Below are 20315 nucleotides of genomic sequence, written 5' to 3' on the forward strand. Positions count from 1 at the left end.
AGGGTTAGGAGAGACGGTGACTCCTGTCCTCCATTTGTGTTTCTTACTTGCTCATTGAAATGATTATCAAATGTTCTTTAGTTGCTTTTTCTATGTTTCAATATGTATAGGGATGAAAGTAAAACACAAATTTAAAAAAAAAAAATATTTCAGTGACAGTTAACACATACAGTATGCAAATGAGGCAAACACACCCAACGTTTACATTTATGACAACATTTTCTAGTTGACTTGTCTTTCTGCCTGCCACAGTCATAGCAACTACCTTTGGAACCTTCTGCAGCTGCGGTGGCTGAGCGGTTCTAGGCGCTACAGTCAGGAACCGCGCGACTGCTACAGTCGCAGGTTCGAATCCTGCCTCGGGCATGGATGTGTGAGATGACCTTAATTTAGCTGGGTTTAAGTAGTTCTAAGTTCTAGGGAACTGATGACCTCAGAAGTTAAGTCCCATACTACTCAGAACCATTTGAACGATTTTTTGGAACCTTCTCAGGGATGGTGTTGTGGTGTAGCTGTTGAATTTATGCCCAGTAGAAAATGTACACGCCGGCATAATTCAATGGAAATTTGAGGGACAACAGATGTGTACTGAATTTGAGGTTTCATCATTTCCCATACCATCTTCTGCAAAATTCCATTCTTTTCAGTGAAATATTTGTTCTAGAATTTGCGAGGTATATGCACAGTGTGTTGATGGCAGAAACATTAAGTAAATTATAGAAATTAACCATAGGCCACCTATGAATGTTTCATGACACATCATTTTTTAAAATTAGTTCATCAAGTAAATCAACTGGAATCATCATATCGTAAAAAGTTACATTTTCTGGTTTCAGTGAATCTCTTTTACCTTTATCAGTGGTATCATCATGTTGTAATGTGGATATCAAGAGAACAGCTTGCCTAACTTTAGGGCAGTATGAAACTAGTGTACAATTCTCTTGAAAACCGAAAAAAGAAGAATATTGAGGTCTTTGCTTATTAGGTAAAAACTCATTGGGAATTTCCTTCTTGTTTTTCCAGACTGTTCCAATGTGTGTCAGTCCCTTGTCTTCTAGTAGCTTCTTAGTCAGTGGTATACTGCTGAACCAGTTGTGACCAGTGATGTTATGGTGAATCCCATGAGTGGTTCCGCTACCCTCATTACTACATCTGTAGGAAAATTACTGTGTCTGTGTGCCAGTATAAGTTTCTAAGCTGGAAGTATAGGCAGTTTTAGCATCTACCAAAGCAAATGTCTTAGTGCTCTATTTGGCAGGCTTTTTAGGAAGATACCATATGAATTGGCATTTTCCTCGAAAAGAGAGTAACTGCTTGTTGGCACTCAAATGTTCACTTTGAGCAAAGGTTTCTCAAAAATTCTGAACAACCATCTCAAATATGTCTCTAAGTGGGCTAATTTATCAATTTCTTTTTGAAGGCTTCTGTCCCTTATACCATCAAAACATAAACACCTCTGAAGAAATTTAAATCTTTTTTCATTCATATTTAAGTAACAGGATTCTAAGCCGTTTCCTCTAGAGTTATCCCACAGCATGCTAGTATTTCTTCTAGCACCAGTTAGGGTTACTATTACATAGAGTATACCAAAAAATGCTCTTATTTCAGTCTCAGCAGTGAGTCTAGCATCTCTATGTCCCTGAGATTTACTTTTAAAATTTCTTACATTAGTATTTGTGCAGTTAACTATAATTTTGTGAACACTGCTGCTAAGAAAACATCTAATAACTTACCTTCAGAAAGTCTTTCTGATGCTTGCAGCTCGGGGTCCAGGATGATATATTATATTCTCTGACCTTGTTCTTACATTTTTTTAGGAAAAGATTAGACCATTTTGCTTTACTGTCCTTCCCAAGACAACAGGAAAAAAATTCACCATTATTATTATTATTGTATTCATCTGCTGATTGATCAGTTTCAGTATCATGAATGCCTTCCATTAGTTGATCATCTTCATTTCATTCAGATTTCAGTCCAATACATCATTTTCATCCCTCTCTGCAGCTTCTTCGAGCCATGTCATCCACACTTCTGGGTTGTAAGACACATCCACTCTTGTTTTCTTTGTATGTGACATCACTAAAATAAGAACATGTTAATGAGTATCAGTTTCTGTAAATTATAGTACATGTTGAAGAGTGTATAATTATCACTTTAGTTAACATAAGTATTTTATTCAGATTAATAAAATTTTTAAATATTGTACTTACAACAAATTTAGTATGAAAAACGTTAAAAAAAGGAAATCGCCTACCTCAAGAAATTGTTACTTAGATAGGCACATAGTGCACAGTTGCTCACGAACTCACTGCAGTGTCCTGGTGCTCCCTGCCCAACTAAGGTTAGCTGTATACGGATCATCAACAAAGCACCCACTTGAAAGGTACAGAGTGTGGGAACACTGCAACTTTAAATTTAATAGAAATAATAACAATATAAAACTGCTATGTGACAGCCATACCCCACACCCCGACTCCAGGGTTAACTGTATTAGGTAATTTCAGTTGGGTATCATAGATCAAATGAGATGAAGACAAGGACTAGGAGAAGGATGAGAGGCAGAATAATGGATAAACTGAGATGGTAACTGAGTCCATGAATTTAGCAGTGAAAAATCTTGTCTGTTACCTAGTCGTTATATCCATTTTAAGAAAATTGTGTAACACTACATATACATCTATTTCCTTGTGATGATGTCTCTTCTAAGCTGTAGTATATTAGGCTATTTATTATAATGTTCCCCAACTGTAACATAAAAAGGTTTAGTGTGCGACTCATGTGATAAGATGCTTTAATCAAAGGAGAGTTACTTCCTCTTTTTCTTTTATGCAGAAAGGCACCCTCTCAAGCCCAGGCAACTGATTTAGCTGAGTAGTCAGAAGGGCCGACTGCCATGTGGAGGGCATGGGTTCAGTTCCTCTGCCAGGGACATTCCCTTGGTGGGAGGACTAATGGGTTGCACTCAGCCTGTTGGGGTCACATAATTAGAAATAACTCAAACTTGTAACAAGAGGATGTCCAACACATGACATATGTTAGTAGCTAATGCTCACCAACATGTTTGTATGTCATTGATAACTGTGTTAAAATGGATATCTTGAGCTTGAAGAATTATAGGCTAAAGTGAGGTATATTTACATAATGGACTGCAGTACTACATATAAGGAGAAGCAGTAAAGCATTTTGCATTTAACTACCTTAAAAATTGTAAATAGGGAATGAATAACTAGGAAACATACGCTTATTATTGCAGCTGATGTTCTTAACTTAAATTTTCCGAATGAAAATACTAATTCATGAACTGCATGGCTGAAAATTCTCCATTCTCTTTGCTAATGAGGGAACAAAGATTTTTTAACCAATGTGTGGCTATTTATGTTAACTAAATAACGAATTTTCCTCTAATGTTTTCCCAGCCTAGTTGATAAATTATGTGTCATTCTGTGTCCAATTGCCTTGCTGTTTTAGACTCTTCAGCATGTTATTTTAACTGCTAAACTTACATGTAATGGTATAGCTGGACAAAGACAGCAAAAATTGTTTTTGCCCAGTCTCAGATTTGATGACTAAAATTATCAAATTGATACAGACTCTTTAGCCATGGCTACCATTGTTGTATTTTATTATTCAGCCCTTCTGCTTAAATTGCTTTGTAATAGTTGAAATATCATCTGCCATTTTTAAAAAATTATCTCTCATTAGATATGAATGAATTATAATTGACAGTTAACTATTTTGAGGAGTAATGCCTTCTAACTTTCTTCTGATTTTTTCTATGTTAAAATAGTTTATGAAAACAGTTAACAGTAAACATAGTGATGGAGAAGATAAACTGGGCTATGAATTTTAGTGAATACTTGATTACGTGATCAGAAAAGTGTATTTATAATATATTAGTCAAGTAAATGAATTAATATGTGTAGTTTTAAATAAATGGCCATCAGGTAACATATTTTAGCAACTAGTATAATATGATTCACACCAATATATAGGTAAAAATTAAGGAAGTATAAACACACTGCGAGGAGATTGAAACATTTTGCAACGTCCAAGTGTATGCCTTTTCAGTTTTTTTTTATTTGTTTGATATTTTGCACAATGTCAAAAGTGTTCACTGTAAGTCACAACCGAGTTCCTCATTGGTTGTAGAAGCAAAACATACATTATTTGGTAACATTACTTACCTAGCAGGCAGTGTCTACAGCTATTTATTTTAAGCTGGTATCACAGCTGCTCATTCAGTACGTTGTTATGGAATTCAGCAGACATGGTATCACTGTCAATAGCACTGTTCTGAAATCAGAGAAAGAAAGCAGCAATACAGGATTTAACAGCTGTTCAGGGCGGAACGTGTAAGAGGTGAGGCCATTATTGCCTCTGCTAGAAGTTACAAATTCTCACTACACACAATTGGTGTTCTCTGATAAAGAAACTACAAGCCACATTTTCATATTCAGCATTTTGGTGTACAGAAAGTAAAATGAAATTTTTTATGAACATTGGCTTGAATGTCACACTACTCAGAACTGTGAATTCTTGGAGGGAAAACAGTGGTATTGTTTATTCCAAAAGTTGTTTTCTATATTGTGTATTGATATGTTTGCATTTGAACAATTGTAACAATATACATCTCTCTGTTGCTCAGGAATTAAAAACTATTATTATTATTATTATTGTTTTTATTATTATTTATTATCTGTTGGCTCACTTTTTGTACTTAATGCATAAACAATAATAATTATTTAAACAACAAAGTTTTAATGATAAATGTGTAGAGTTTAATGTCCCATCAACTGCTAGGTGCATTAAACTCTGGGCAGGGGAGGATAGGGAAGGCAATTCATCATGCCACTTACAAAAAAATTTTAAAAAATTAAAAAAACTTCTTGGCATTTGCCTGGACAACGTTTGAACTCTTATCCTCCCAATTGTTGGTCTAGTGTGTCAACCACTGTACTACCTCCTCAGAAACAAGTTATCATTAAGTTAACTATGGTATCTTCTCGATGGACCCAACAAAATGTTGCACAGGTGTTTAGAACGGCTGTCTACTTCAGCTGCCGACACGGTAAAAAATGCAGTTTGAGGCTCTTTACAAGCTCTTTAGAGTCTGCTTTGGGATAACTCCAGTGTCTAATACTACCACAGAGGTCATTTGTATAGCCTTGTGTTTCCTCATCTGCCAGATCATTGTATCTGTCTGTCTTCACATTTTAGGTGGTTTGCAGGTTATGGAAGTTGCATACGATGATAGCTGTGAGGGATATGACATAGCCTTATTGCTCAGTGGTATCTCAGATCAATTAAAATGGGCTGTTTTATTGGCTATTATACCACAGTTCCAGTAAAGTTTGAACTTTTCAGTCACTGTGGCAGTGAGAGTGTCTTATCTAAAGCATGAAGGAATGTCATTCAAAAACTGATACTTCTTTCACCTTCTGGTGAATTATTCTGAGGGCATTTCCCTATCTCTATTTTTTTCCATGTGTTCCAGAATGTTACACCTAAATGTAAAGTGTGATATGGCCAAATTTTGATCTGCACTCTTCCAACATCTATCCACCATTCTTTGCTCTTTCAGAGTATTCTTCTGATAGTCTCCCATTGCAATGAGCTGATCTTGCATCACTCACCAAAATACTCAATTCCAGGATGTCAACCAGTTGTTCAATACTTGCAAATCAGCATCAAACTGGCTTTGTTATTAACATGTTTCTCATGCAGTATGCCAACATTTTATATCGGTGTTAATTATTTCTGCCTTAGAACTTATGACCATTCCAGGCATTTCTGTCAGACTGCTTTATTTTTATTAGTGTTGCATAAAGCTTGCTCATTCCCAATTTCTGCCTGCCATTAGATCAGCACCATCATAGTGAATGGAATTGAGGCACACTATATTGCAGAAGTTATAAAGAGTGTAACCAAGATTTAAAATGTGACAGGGTAAAGCAGGGAGCAGTGGGGGTACAGAAAAGGTAAGAGGGGGAGAAAATTAAGAGCAATTCCTCACAAAATGAAATTCAAAAGTAACTGAAAACAACATACCAGAATTACTACGTAATAAAGGGTACCTAATACCATTAGTGTACTTACCTGAAAATACACAGTTTATAAGATATTTGTAAATATTAAACTTACTTTCAGCCATTCATATACATGAAAATTTGTTCCTAATTCACATTTTAATGACTTATGACATGATCTGCTAACATGAGAAGAAACATCTCAAACTGGAGGTAGATCACTACTCTATAACCAAGAACAGTCATGTATTTTTGATTTCAAGGACAATAATTTCAAATGTGTCTGGGCACAGTTGCTTCTGGCCAGTAACCATTGTTTATTATTGATTTCTACAAATTGGTACTGCAATGAGATAGTTGTGTCTGTACCAGGCCAGGATGAGAGTTTACTTTGCAAAGATGTTAATTTTTTCAGGGTAGTGATGGGGGCAGAAGGTGACAGCAACTGCACTTCTCTGATCTTAAATGGAATCACCCTTTGTGAATATTTTTTTTAAAAAGTAGCAGTCTATAGCTAGAAACAAAGCTTTAGTTTAATCATTTAGATTGTACCTAGGGAAATAATATATCAGAAGAAAGTGAAATGTATTGATACTATAATCTTTTAATATCTGTTTTCTTTTAGTAAGAGTCCATGGTAGAGGAGTTCTATTCTTCTGTAGCCTCCATTACTTTGGTTACAGGGTAGAACTGGGAGCCAGAATTCATCTTTCACTGTGCAGCATAGTGTGCCTTGCTTTGACTCTTCTGATAAGATTAAAACTATGTATCACAATCTGACTCAAACTGAGAATTCTTTCTTATGGGCAATGCTGTTATTGATTGAGGTATCCAACCACTAATCACAACTCGAAAAAATGGAGAGATAAGCTGATGGAACTGAAGCTGTGAGTGAAATCCAAGTCATGATTACATAGCTCAGCTGGAGACAGCAGGAGAAGGTGGCAGGTTTAAGGACCACTCGACTCCATTCTTGGTTTGTTGTGATCACAACACCATGAGTGCATGTTAACCAGTGCTTAAACAGTTCTCCCTTGCATATGTTACAAGTCAGTGTGTATACTATCCAATTTATTCTGATCTAATGGTATAGTTATGACTGTAAGTTACAGAAACTGGGAATTATAACATGAGTGGACATACATTGCAAATACATTAACCCATTTGCAGATGTAGCCCTACACCTAGCATCTTTAGACTCCATGGTAATTAGCTGTTTGATACTAAATTTTATATCTGATGCTGAAATATTTATAAAGCATTTTTATTCTGTGGCACCTTGGATCATTAAAATGAACTTCAGCTTCATCAGAAAGAAAATAAATTAAACATTGCTTGTGTCACAAATTTTAAGGTTTTTGACTGATTTGAATCAAATTCTCTCTCTCTCTCTCTCTCTCTCTCTCTCTCTCTCTCTCTCTCTCTCTCCCTCTCTCTCTCCCTCTCTCCTACTCTCTCTCTCCCTCTCTCTCTCTCCATGTCAACACTTCACATATTTACACAGCACAAAAGAAGCAAGATTCTGTGTGCATAAAATGTAAAGATAAAGAAATATGCATCTAAATTCCTGAGACTGGATATTGATAACAAGCATAAACGGGTAATGCATATATAAGAACTAACTAGAAGACTGAACTAAGCAACATAGCCGGCCAGTGTGGCCAAGCGCTTCTAAGCGCTTCAGTCTGACACCGCGTGACCACTACGGTCGCAGGTTCGAATCCTGCCTTGGGCATGGATGTGTGTGATGTCCTTTGGTTAGTTAGGTTTTTAGTAGTTCTAAGTTCTAGGGGACTGATGACCTCAGATGTTAAGTCCCATAGTGCTCAGAGCCATTTGAATCGGCAGCGTATGCTACTTGTATGATCAGATCAATATTTGTAAAAGAGCAAAGTGATAGACGATCTCGTGTTTATTTACATTCAGCTATGAAGTTCAACACTATATTCAAAGTTATTAAATCTCAACAAAGAAAGAGCTTTTACTACTCAAGAAGTTCATCACAATCAAAAGCTGTGCTCATCCCAGATACTTCTGCATGGATTGTGTCATATAAATTGGTAAGCCAATTAACTCACAATGTGGAAAATAATCACCACATTTAATTTGTGAAATAAACACAAACTTTCCTACTTTAGTCTTTGTATACAAACATTAAATTTCAGGAGAAACTTTTAAATAATCAGCAGCAGAGATTGAGTTATTTATTCCCTATGGTGATGAATACCTTGCAAATGGAGACACAGTCAATATTACAAGACAGACTTATTTAATATCAAGACGAATGTACTGGGCCAGTACAACTGTTTCAAAGCATAGTGTATATTTTTAGTTCCTGAGCTACTTTTTGATATTGCTAGTGTGGTATAAGTGTTGCTAGTTGTAATAAAATCAGAAATCTGACTTTCAACTGGGTGAGATGAATATATTGAGATTGAAAAGGTCAAATCATATTTCACATTCTAGACCATTTGTGTTAGCATGTTAATGGTGAATAACAAGTTTTATGCCCAAAACTGTGTTGAGCACAGACAGAAAACAGCATTTTTGTTAGTACCTTGTCATACCTCACTTTATAGTACTATGTGACATTAGATTTCTGCCTCAGGTAGCTATACACCCCATTATGTTAAGCTGTACTTTGCAGTATATCATTACTATTGCCATTTGAACACCTTCACCCCTCTATAACAAAACTTATTTTTGCCTAAAACATTGCATTTGTTATGACCACCATTCTTTTAGCAACCTTGGCAACTATTGGTTCTTCATTTCCCAATGACTACAAACATTTCAGCAGTACCACAGACAGGTTTCTTCAGGTACGCTATTGTCTGAGGCTGAAGAAGTCTAGGGTGATTAAAATACTTTGTTCAAGATATTTCAACTGGATAAGCCACTGCAATTCTTTGGACCATACCATGCAGTGTTTCGTCTTGTGGGCAGATGTGCAATAACCCTGAAAAAATGGCAGCACCATTCTAGCCCTCACCCCCCATTAATTATTTCTCCCAGTGTCAGTTGTTGATCACTGTGATCTGTTTGTAGCCTGCAAAGACCCAGTGATATCTGGTTTCATCAGAATCTTTCAAATGGTTTGATGTAGTTTTACATTTACTCCTACTTTGAATTAAAATTTCCATCTCAGTTTTTTACTAGACATGATATCCATTATATTCTGTTTTGTCTGTAGTAATCTTGTCAGTAGTAATCTTTGGTAACACTTTCATTTCATCTGATCACCACTGGTAAGTATTAAAAACGTGACATTAGTGAAAATAGTTTTGAATTATATTTAACATACATTTGCTATTTTTTTTGTTTCAGTCACAGTAATTCAAGAAACAATCAAATGTCAAGAACTCAGCAACAGAAATTCTTCAAATGTAACAGCCATAGACAGCAGCTCTATAAAATTCAGAAATTCACTCACGAAGTCAACATCTAGCAGCAGAGATACTCCAAGGAATACATTACCATTTGTTAGCAGAATATATGGAGATGCCGATATATTACTGTTAGCCACAACACATATCTATCCCTCTGGAGAGGGAGGAAAAAAAAAAGAAAAAAAACATAATTAATCAATTCAGAATCCCGTCACTATAACCACATTAAGGAGAAGTGAAGAGGAGTATAACTGAAATTTCAAGTCACGATTTGGAAGGAAGTTAACAGTGCCAATAATCATGTTACTATCAGCTCTTGCACACTTTTGTGTCAGACATAAGAAAATTTTTCTCAGAACTAGGAAAAATGAAGAGATTAGCCAGGAAAATAAAAAACATATCAGTATTACTTTAAAAAAAGAAAATAATTTATTTTCTACTAGCAATAGAAACAGGTCTTTTAAAAAATATATCACTGTAAACCATATAGTAGTACACATCATGCACACGTCATTATTTACACTTGGTAGCTGTTACAGAAACCACTAGTAGCATATGTTCCGTGGGAATGCTGCCAACGTCCTCCTCAGCAGAGCCACCAGACGCCGACACCGCCTGCCCACCCTCTTCCTGACGGCTAGCCTCCTTTGGGAAGACTGCCGCCCCCCTGGCCCTCCTCCCCCTCTGGCAGGAGCCTCTTGCTGGTCACTTTGCTGCTGTCCCCCCACAGCTGGGGGCTCTGCTTTGAGGAAGTCTTCATCAGGATCAGAGTTCTCGGCAGTGTGCCTCTGGATGGAGATCTGCCTTGGAGGAGACAGCTGCTGCCCTGCTCCCCATTCCCCTCCGGTAGGAGACTCATGCTGGTCAGTGTGCTGCTGGTCTCCCACAGCTGGAGGCATTCGTTCGAGGAAGTCTTCGTCCGAGTCAGAGTCAGAGTCCTCGGTGATGTGCCTCTGGATGAAGTCCTCGAAGCCCTCCAATTCTCGAGTCCAGTCCTGGAGCAGCTGCTCAGCCTGTGGCAGGTCTACCACTCTCTGCAGCCAAATCCGGTGGCTGTTGGTGGTGGCCCTCCTCAGCAGCTGTTGCCGTCTCTCCTGCAACTCTGCGCTGCGCAGGCGGAGCTGCTCTGGACTCTGCACTGCACTGGGCATTTTCACCTGGAAACAGCGAGGTAGCCGTGTTTTATAAAGAGTCGGGCAACTGCACGAACAGTTGCAGTTTTTGAAGAGGAACTTATGCGTAGGTGCTGTATCTCCAGTGAAACAATTACTACAGAAAGAAATTAACTGATTATACAACTTGAAAAGAGTCATGACCACGTTAGAATACATGTAATATTTAATATTAGAAACTTGTAAGTACCAAGTAATTCAATGACAGAGGCCTGTCAAACTGAAAAATTTCAGACTAGTGTAACACACACACACACACACACACACACACACACACACACACACACACACACACACACAAACTTGAACAATATATTGTACAATAACTTATGAGATATTATTTGTATGTACCACTGCCTGACAGAAAGGATTATTCTCAAAGATGAGTATACAGACTTTAAAACATTCTCCAAATGTTCAACATAGAAGTTCCTGAAACTAAAGTTAAGACAATAATCTTACAAAAGTTAAAATATCAGTACATTAGAAAACTATTACTTGTCATTTATCTGTGTATTTTGGTACTCAAACTCTACAAATTAACTTTAAGAAACACAGATAACTGGAATATATGGAGCTATAATAGGAAGGAAATGGAACACCTTGTCTAATGGTAGCCTCTTTGATGAGAGACCAAAATGTACTAGGTCCCCAGTCCAATTCCAGTCACAGCTTATATTTTGAAAAATAATCGTCAGCAAAGCCTTATGATAAGTCAACCTGGTACTGGCAGCAGGCTTTTCAAAAAGAGTAGAGAAGCAGACGAAATTACAGGGCAACCGTTTGCATATTGAGTGGGAAGCTACCCTTAATAGCTGGAAGAATCGGCCAAATATTGGCTGCGAGAGGACAGTGAAGACCACGTGTTAAAGACAAATAAAGTGTGGTGCATGACCAAAGTGCAATGGTTATTTCTCCATTGGCAAAAGATTTCGGATCTGTTCCTCATCTGATCTCTGAGGAGAGACTGCCACGGCAAAGGCAATTGGAAGAAAAATATTGAATAGGCCTAACCGACAAAATCTTGTGCTTGGAAACGGACTGGAAATACGGGAAAACGGATTACCCAATGGTCAGACAGAAATTCTAAAGGCAGATGTACTGTGAGGCGTGCTAATGAGTAGATACATGTTCAGATCATAATTTACACTCCTGGAAATTGAAATAAGAACACCGTGAATTCATTGTCCCAGGAAGGGGAAACTTTATTGACACATTCCTGGGGTCAGATACATCACATGATCACACTGACAGAACCACAGGCACATAGACACAGGCAACAGAGCATGCACAATGTCGGCATTAGTACAGTGTATATCCACCTTTCGCAGCAATGCAGGCTGCTATTCTCCCATGGAGACGATCGTAGAGATGCTGGATGTAGTCCTGTGGAACGGCTTGCCATGCCATTTCCACCTGGCGCCTCAGTTGGACCAGCGTTCGTGCTGGACGTGCAGACCGCGTGAGACGACGCTTCATCCAGTCCCAAACATGCTCAATGGGGGACAGATCCGGAGATCTTGCTGGCCAGGGTAGTTGACTTACACCTTCTAGAGCACGTTGGGTGGCACGGGATACATGCGGACGTGCATTGTCCTGTTGGAACAGCAAGTTCCCTTGCCGGTCTAGGAATGGTAGAACGATGGGTTCGATGACGGTTTGGATGTACCGTGCACTATTCAGTGTCCCCTCGACGATCACCAGTGGTGTACGGCCAGTGTAGGAGATCGCTCCCCACACCATGATGCCGGGTGTTGGCCCTGTGTGCCTCGGTCGTATGCAGTCCTGATTGTGGCGCTCACCTGCACGGCGGCAAACACGCATACGACCATCATTGGCACCAAGGCAGAAGCGACTCTAATCGCTGAAGACGACACGTCTCCATTCGTCCCTCCATTCACGCCTGTCGCGACACCACTGGAGGCGGGCTGCACGATGTTGGGGCGTGAGCGGAAGACGGCCTAACGGTGTGCGGGACCGTAGCCCAGCTTCATGGAGACGGTTGCGAATCGTCCTCGCCGATACCCCAGGAGCAACAGTGTCCCTAATTTGCTGGGAAGTGGCGGTGCGGTCCCCTACGGCACTGCGTACGATCCTACGGTCTTGGCGTGCATCCGTGCGTCGCTGCGGTCCGGTCCCAGGTCGACGGGCACGTGCACCTTCCGCCGACCACCTGCGACAACATCGATGTACTGTGGAGACCTCACGCCCCACGTGTTGAGCAATTCGGCGGTACGTCCACCCGGCCTCCCGCATGCCCACTATACGCCCTCGCTCAAAGTCCGTCAACTGCACATACGGTTCACGTCCACGCTGTCGCGGCATGCTACCAGTGTTAAAGACTGCGATGGAGCTCCGTATGCCACGGCAAACTGGCTGACACTGACGGCGGCGGTGCACAAATGCTGCGCAACTAGCGCCATTCGACGGCCAACACCGCGGTTCCTGGTGTGTCCGCTGTGCCGTGCGTGTGATCATTGCTTGTACAGCCCTCTCGCAGTGTCCGGAGCAAGTATGGTGGGTCTGACACACCGGTGTCAATGTGTTCTTTTTTCCATTTCCAGGAGTGTATTAATGATGAATGTGACTGCAGTTTGAAAGACTCGTCTGAAGGAATCAATGAATAAAGAATTGGGTTACTGAATTAGTGAGGAACGATGAGGTACTTTTGAAGTTGTCTGCTGGTGTGCCTACTGTGATAATGAATAGGCATGCTACAATAGTTAGTTCAGTTGAAGAGGAATGGACATCTCTGAACTGCACCATCACAGAATTTGGACAGACAAAGTAACAGAAGACGCATTTCGGCTGATCGGCAAAAGAAGGAAGCATAGGAAAGTTCGGGGAACGAGAGAAATCAAAGTAAGTCACTTAGGAATGAAATAAATAGGAAGCGTGGAGAAGAAAATGCGAAATGGCTGCAGGAGAAGTGTGAAGAAATCAAAAAAGAAACAGTCATCGGGAAGAGTGATTCAGTAGCCAAAACAACTTTCCGGCCGCCGGGGTGGCCGAGCGGTTCTAGGCGCTACAGTCAGGAACCGCGCGACCGTTACGTTCGGAAGTTCGAATCCTGCCTCGGGCATGGATGTGTGTGATGCCCTTAGGTTAGTTAGGTTTAAGTAGTTCTAAGTTCTAGGGGACTGATGACCTCAGAAGTTAAGTCCCATAGTGCTCAGAGCCACTGAACCATTTGAAAAACTTTCGGTGAAATTAAAAGCAAAGGCTTGAATATTAAGATTGCGTAAGAAATTCCATTGTTCAATGCAAAGAAGAGCGCTGATTTGTGGAAAAAGTGCATTCAAAAGCCTCTACAAGGGGAGGAACAGCTTGATGCGGTAGATGAAGAAACTGGAATTGACACGGGAAACATAAGGGATCTTGTATTACAGACAAGGTTTAACGGAATACCGGAATACTTGCGATTTAATAAGGCATAAGCGATTGGTAATATTCTTTCGAAATATCTATTTTCATTCAGGGAGGTGTCAAATAAATGACTATTTAAGCTGGTGTGTAGAATCTGTCAGACTGGAGATATATCATCAGGTTTCCAGAAAAATATCTTCTACATCGACCCTAAGATACGAAGTACAGGCAAGTGTGAGTCACATCGCACCATCAGCTTAACAGTGTCTGCAGCCAAGTTACTGACAAGAATAACATACAGAAGAATGGAAGAGAAAACTGATGATGTTAGATGGTGACTAGTTTCGCTTGAAGAAAAGTAAGGGGATCAGTAAATATCTAACATTGCACTTGATAATGGAAGCGAGACTAAAGAAAAGTCCACCTTCATACGTGTCGTCGAACTAGAAAAAGTGTTTGACAATGTAAAATGACTCAAACAGACCAAGTGATTCTCACTCTCATAATCAGTTAATACAGTATTGTAACGAATTTGTAGAGTCACCAAAAGTAATATGGGATACCTATAGTCTTACACTTCATCGTACAAGGTAAGGGAAAAACCAGTATTTGTTTTATTTGCAGCTGAGCAGTGTTCATCTGGAGCGACATACAGCCAACGCACAGAACACAACTAGCCGTCATACGACCGCGAGAAGGTAGACAATGGCCGACTGCGTCATCGGCGCGAATTGTTACGAGAACGAGAGAGAATATTGTATTTGAAATGCTGTACCGTACGTTAGTTTTGAGACTTTGTTGAACTTACATCAGAGTAACACTTACAGTCCAATCCTGCACTAGTGTACATGAAGTGTGTTTTATGACAATAAAGCTATTCAAAGTAGAGTGTAGTACTCATTTATTACAAAGTAACCTTTTTATTTAATTAAAATGATTAACTTTTTAGGTTAACTAAACGCCTGTTGACGGAAGGGGATTATAATGAAACGTGCATGCATTCCATTCAGAAAAATACGTGAGACACCTTAGGCCTAGCCCCCACAGAACAGATATAGATAGGTTGGTTAGATTTTGGTGCGCCAGCCCCAGTAATCTAAACATCTACTGTAATTAAAAGCTCAAAATGTATCTGACAAGAACAGCTAAGTAATTATGGAACTTTATTAAACTGAAACACTGCACGTATATACAAGCTTATTTTGAGGCACTGTCATGACTAACGTTTAGAAAATCTCTGTAAAATTGACTCGGACCGCTTGTAAATACTGCAGATGTTATAAAACGTAAGATTAAATTGAAATATTTACTTTGCCTACACTGATAATAAACTAACCGAAGATAACTACACTTTTTTAAATTAATTAGCAATAATAAGTCGTCGTTATTCGTATCAAGCGGAGTCGAAGTTCTGGGGAGTGTAAATATTGATGAATTAAAAATTAAATAAAAAATAAAGATAAATACAAAAACATCAAGACAGAGCCTCTGCTTCGATGGATTGTGCGAATCGAAGTATTTCATTGTCACAGTTTGTGTGTAACAGCGCCAATAACTTCACAAATTGCGCGGCGTTAACTATACTGCTATATTATGCTTAACGTTAGCTGGGTACAAATAATGGTAATTGTTGAAAATGGTTATAAATGCAACTACAACAATAAAACAGTATCTTCCGCTTATCAATACTTAATGCAAAGACATGATATGTTTTTAAAATTGTTGTCTTATTTCTGTAATGAATACAAGGATTATATTCGCAGAGATTTAGAAGAATAGGTTTGAATGGTGATAGAAGAAATCCTGTCGGAATAATTTTTCCAACGACCTAGCGCCGAGACGCGTCCTCAGTAGCTACTTCTGTAATTAACTCACCACCAAGAACAATGACGCAACGTATTACACAAAAGTGCTTCGTAATCCAAATTTTACTGAACACTGGCGTGACTCATCAGCGATGCAGCTCTTTTCCGCGCAGATTCCATGTGCACATAACGTGTTTAATGCTCAACTGTTTTTAAGTAAGCTGTTGCAAATTGGTGGAGTTCGCTAATTGGTACTTGAGACCGATGCACTTAAGATGGAGCACTACATCGACTTGCTAAGCCGGGCACATAACGCAGATTTCAGTAAGATTAAAGCAATGCATCAAAACCACAATAATTTGGGCTGTATCCCAATAAAGTCCAGTACTAGTAACAGATACGGTACACCAGACTACGAAAATTGAAGAGCTGTCAATGTTGAACAACGACTAATTTTCAAAGATGTCTCGCAGAAATGCAAATTTCTAATTATGTTATTAAATAAATAACATCACTAATATTTGACAACTGATTGAAGGCTATGGAGTATACGAAAAAAAAAGAGCAGTCTTGGCGCAGATTTCGGAGACATGGTACTTTTACAAATAACGAAATGATTAGTTGGTATTCACTCTGGTCACCATAAAGTTGTGACTTCATCTGCATGTCTATCTACGGGGTAACAAAACGCTGTTTGTTGTAGAGACTATAGTTAAAGTGAATTAGAAATAAAACTCCTCGAAGGAAGAAACTACAAATGATATATTCTCCTTGCAGTCTGAACAGGCTGCTTCAAGTGTTACGCAACGACCATCCTCATCACAATGCATCGATATCTATTCCAGTGCTGAATCTGAAGACCCTCTAAGAGTGTTGCCAATAGAACGGCTTTGCTAGCAGCGGAATTAATTTCTGGGGATCTCAACGGGAGTGGCCGTTACAAGGAATAAAAGTAATACACTATAACAGAAAATTACATTACTTACGCAGACCATCAAGTACAAGGTGTTCTGCTCCTATAAAACTATCGTAAAGGCAGTAATTCGTATTCAAACTGTATTTCAAGAGAATGGGTAACACAAGCATTGGTGAACTATGGAAGCTGTAATTATCGCCTACTGCTGCCATAAAAAAGTAAAGTAAACGCAGAAATGGGTACTCTGCTCCTCGAATTCAAGAAAAATCGAGACAAAGCGAGCAAGTATCAGAAAAATGAAGTATCTTCCTAGACTGCTAGATACGCCACGAGATATGTCCACAAAGCGGAGTGACAGAAATACCTAAACGAGACGCGAGACTCAGCACAGACCCTCACCTGTGGCATCTTTCGTCGCGTCACTGGCTCCCCGTGTCTGCAGCAGCGATGCTGTAAGCCCTCCTGTAGCGAAGATGTTGGCGCGAGCTCGTGCAGCAGACATTGCCGCGGTCAGCCACTGTGTAACGTCACTACTATCCGCCCCCCACCACTACTCCCACCCCCTACGTTTTAATGACGTGGCGACAACGCTTCCCGCCCTTCCGTGACACGAACCGCCGCTAGTGAATCTGCTCAGGTCACTTCACAGGTATTCGGTTTGCTTCTGTGATCTTTGATCATAAGTGCCAACTACAGAGTTGGGCATTATTCCTTTAGCAAATCCTAGAGTTTTTCTTATAATTGCGGTGTCTCACTGCAAATGCGCCAAAATGCAAATATTCCTGGTTTTCTTTGTGTTCTGCTCGTTGAGGTTGTGTATTTTGAAGCAAATGAAAAATTTTTAACAGCGACATAATCACAATTTTATATAAAGAAGACGATATTTTACATCAACTAACACTACATCATATAGTGATAATAAAGATGCAACTATTTAAAAACTTATCACAGTATAGACAATGATTTCATACACGCTCTTACACTATCTCACTACTACGATTTAACATACGCTTCTGTTTTACAGACTACTGCACTAGAAAATGCAATTATATTCGAACAACAATTTAAGGAGAAATGCAAAATAAGTTTTCTTTTTTAAACATGCTACTTTATGTGACACAGAAAAAGCCTTTGTAACGTAAAACTAGGACCCCTACAGAACTATTAATACAGACCACTCTCCTAGAATTTTTTCATTTGTAACAGAATTCCTTCCTTGAAGTATCAAGACGACCGTACCATATTAAATATGTACAGCGAAAAGAATACGTATAAAATTTATTCTTACTGAACATTTCATTCTCACAGGATATTACACTTAAAGAGATAACAGTATACGTAATTAACTTTAGAAACAATTATTATTCTGTAAATACGTAAACTACGCGCCAAAACGGATATCTCTCTTTACCGAATTTATAACCAACCGACACGTATCGGAAACGGTGCAGACTTTTCTAGCAAAGCGTGGAGGCCACTAGAGAACCGGACCCAGCATGGAATGACACAACAACAGACGGGATGTGAGGCGCGGCGTAGAACTCACCCGCTGTATCCGGCGCTGGCTGCTCCCCTGGAGTCTTCTCTGCAGCGGCGGCAGTGGAGTTGCTGGCAGCCTGGAGCACTCTGACTGGAGGCAGGACCACGTGGCTGCCACCCGCACCCCCTCCCCTCACGTTACATTACATACCTCTGCTGCGTGCGATAACGGTTCCCGACTTCCTGTAACAAGCTCACAAGCTAACGTATCTAGTGAAGTTGCTTAAGAGGTATTTCGTTCACTGTCGCGATCTTTGACCATATGTGACGTGCAAGCATTTCGGCAACATTCTTTTATCAAATACGTAACATAGATAACGCAAATAACACGTAATTCATCGTTTCAAGTGTTTCACTTACCTTCGGGTTGTACGCATAACAGAATTTCAAATTCCTTTCATTTCCTTGTGACCTGCAGGCTGGACTGTTATAACACCCAATAAAGACTTGGAACCAAAAACTGAAAATAGAACTATTTGGAAACTAGTCCTCTATTATAATGTGCTATCAACAGCGTCGGAACATTACAACGCAGAAGAAAGAACTTTTATCCAAATCGCTTTGTGGATGCCTAAAACATTCATTCACTTTTCGTCAAATTCCACAAGCGATAGTTGCTTTCTGGAACGTAGTGACTCAAGGAGGCTGTAAAAAATGTAAAACCACGTCACGCAATTTCTTGACACTCATATAGTACTGTAACAGAATCACCAAATTTTTGTGACCTTTTTTTATTACACTAACGACTATATTACAAACAGCCCAAGTATCCATTCCATCCAGTTCTTCATCTTTCTTTTTTTCCTGCTGGTGAGTGGACTTCGGGCTGTACAGAGATATTGAGTTAAAAGCGGGAATTTGTTCAGCTAGGTCCAATACGATGTATTGTATTCCTTTCACACCAATGATGGTTTATTACCAATGATTTTATTCTGTGTTGCGTAAAGTTCTTATCGCCTTTAAAGCCGTCAAACTACACTTACCCACTAGCACCAAACTTACTTTTTTGTTAACTATTATAAAAATATAGCCAGTAGCACCATCGTGTTTCCTCATAACTGCAGAAGTGGACGTAGTAGTTGCAGTGGGTTTCGTACTTCTCTGGTACATGTCGCATCCGTTGAGTTATTAATGGGCGTGATGGGGTTATGCACTTCACTTTTGTGTATAGCTACACTTCAACTAAATGAAAAGTGGTTTTCATTTATTCCAAATGAAATGCATGGTACCATTCCTCTGGACTACTATCAGACACGCCAAGGGCGAATTATTACGCCAAGGGCTAGGTAATTATGGTTCATTATGTATTGCAGACCAATTTCAAGAAGACATGAAACATTTTCTGGAAACAGAATACGCTGTTATTATCAGTGCGTACACCACATAGACACTGAAAGTGTGTAATCTTTGCTGGAGGTCACTGCAGCTGAATCGTCAGTGTGGTGTGACATGGAAGCGGTTCGATTCAGTGTTAATAGTTGTTGGCCTCTTTTTATTGTTTACCGAATGAGACACACATTATATGGGACATATTCCAATGATGTGCGGTTAATACTCCACAATGACAGTTTTCAAACTGTAAATCAGCGAAGTTCACTTATAGCGGTAAATACGATCCATGTTATTTTATCCACGATGGATCTTTTGAACTCAGCAGCCTCTAATGATTGTTGGGGAATAAAGCAAACAGACACAAACACCACTATATTACTCCCATTAATGTAACTGGAAATGTTAGCCATAAGAACATCGGCATGGTTGTTCGAAACTGGCAATGGCGTTGAAATAAATCATTTTGAAAGTGTTTAAGGGAGGTTGCGTTATTCCCAAATTATTTTCTTTTTTTGTCTTAATCTGCTCCCTTCGTGTCTTCTGCGTGATTTTAAACAGGCGTTCCCATGCGCCTTTAACCATTTCACTGTATATTTTATTTCGCCATTACACTGTAATAGTAAAGTACTTAAATGCTTAATGATAAAAATGTTGAAATGTACGTAGTACATAAAATATGAAGGTATTATAATATGCCGCAGAAATATTTAATTCGGCACATGCGTTACTGTTAGGAAATTATCTACAATAATAGTTTTCATAGACAAGAA

Source organism: Schistocerca nitens, chromosome 1 (assembly GCF_023898315.1).
Source record: "Schistocerca nitens isolate TAMUIC-IGC-003100 chromosome 1, iqSchNite1.1, whole genome shotgun sequence".
Classification (NCBI taxonomy): domain Eukaryota; kingdom Metazoa; phylum Arthropoda; class Insecta; order Orthoptera; family Acrididae; genus Schistocerca; species Schistocerca nitens.